General features: G+C 51.5%; 1 long non-coding RNA gene across 1 annotated transcript; it reads left to right on the top strand.

Annotated features, from left to right (window-relative positions):
* Positions 1-481: 481 nt before the first annotated feature.
* On the top strand, positions 482-1,458 carry LOC133233375 (uncharacterized). The gene is made up of 2 exons (XR_009731698.1): positions 482-665; positions 779-1,458. It is a non-coding gene; the product is annotated as an uncharacterized LOC133233375 (long non-coding RNA).
* The last annotated feature ends 293 nt before the right edge of the window (positions 1,459-1,751 follow it).

Raw genomic sequence — 1,751 nt, forward strand, 5'->3', positions numbered from 1 at the left:
TGTGGCCAGTCCATGGCTGGTGCCCGGGTGCTGTGTGACCAGTCCATGGCTGGTGCCCGGGTGCTGTGTGGCCAGTCCATGGCTGGTGCCCAGGTGCTGTGTGGCCAGTCCACGGCTGGTGCCCGGGGCAGGGTCCACAGCAGGGAAGCAGGGGCTCACGTAGAAGCGCGTGGCGCCGTGTTTGGAACCACGCCCTCCACGGCGTTTCCATAACCGCAGCCGTCGTCCCCTCCTGCTGCTTCTGCACCACCCTGGCGGCGCCGCCCGCCACGCCCCGTCACGCAGCGGCAGGGCCACCCCCTTGGCTGGCAGGCTTCCTTTCTCTCGTTGGCTCCAACGGAGGTCCCAACCCAACCACCCCCTCCCGGCTGAATCAGAGCTGTCCCGGAAACGCGCGTGTATTAAAAGGACAGCCTGCGGCTTGGACAGAGAAACTATAAGGTCTCCAACGCCGCTTCACTGTAGTCATTTGTACCTGATATTTTCAGTCCTGAACATTCATTGGAAGGACTGATGCTGAAGCTGAAACTCTAATACTTCGGTCACCTGGTGCGAAGAACTGACTCACTGGGAAAGACCCTGATGCTGGGAAAGGTTGAAGGCGGGAGGAAAAGGGGATGACAGATGGTTGGATGGCATCGCTGACTTGACGGACACGAGTTTGAGTAAGCTCCAGGGGTTGGTGATGGATAGGAAAGCCTGGGGTGCTGCAGTCCATGGGGATGCAAAGAGTCAGACACGACTGAGCAACTGAACTGACTGACTCTACCTGATACAGGAGACTGAATGCGCCCTCAGAATTCGAATATGTTGAAGCCATGACATGTGTTTGGTGCTTGAAAATGAGGTATTTGGAGGTAAGTAGTGTGTTTGGCCTTGAAAATGGGGTGCTTGGAGGTAAGTAGGGTCAGATGAGGTTGGGAGGGTGGGCAGCCCCTGATGGGATTAGTGCCCTTATAAGAAGAGGCTCTTCCCTTCTGTCCTTCAGGGAGGCACACGGTGATGGCAGGTGCCTTTGAGCCAGAAAGAGAGCTCTCGTCAGACACTGGCCCTGCCGGCCGTTGAACTTGGACCTTCTGACTCCAGAACTGTGAGCAGATGCCTGTCTGTTGTTCAAGCCTCTCAGGCGTGGTGTTTTGCTGTGACAGCATGGGCGGGCCAAGACAGTCTCTAAATTACACCTGGTACTTGAGCCAGGTCCGCCTGCTGCCTCGGCACTCGATCCCCAAAGATGAACTCCACACACAAACTCGCTCTTTCTGCTGTCTTTACACGAAGATTAGAAAGCCGATTAGTGGTTGCTGGGTTTCTTTTGAGGGTGATAAGAAAGTTCTAAAATTAGTGCTAACGGTGGCACAGCTCTGTAAATACGCTAAAAAACTATCGAGTTGTGCATTCTTGACAAGTGAATTTCATGGTATGTGAATTGTGTTCCAATTAGTTTGTTATTTTTTTTTTTTTAAGCACAGAAAATCAGTCTTATAGGATCTCTACTTCTGCCATAAAAGTAGATCTTTTGATTAACCTTTTTATTCATATGTCTGCACACAGGGTTGAATTTTGATAAATGTGGGGCAGGCTTAAGGCTGTTTGCCCTTGAGATGGAGCTAGAAGGTGTCTTCAGAAGCACACAGAGAATGCTGACGACAGCTATTTAAAACATGCAAGAAAAACCAAGTGATTGTCCAGGAGCATGTGGATATGAAGGAACACTTGCCCACAATGATTGTTTTATGATAGAATAGTGTGTA

Source organism: Bos javanicus, chromosome 20 (genome assembly GCF_032452875.1).
Source record: "Bos javanicus breed banteng chromosome 20, ARS-OSU_banteng_1.0, whole genome shotgun sequence".
Taxonomy (NCBI): domain Eukaryota; kingdom Metazoa; phylum Chordata; class Mammalia; order Artiodactyla; family Bovidae; genus Bos; species Bos javanicus.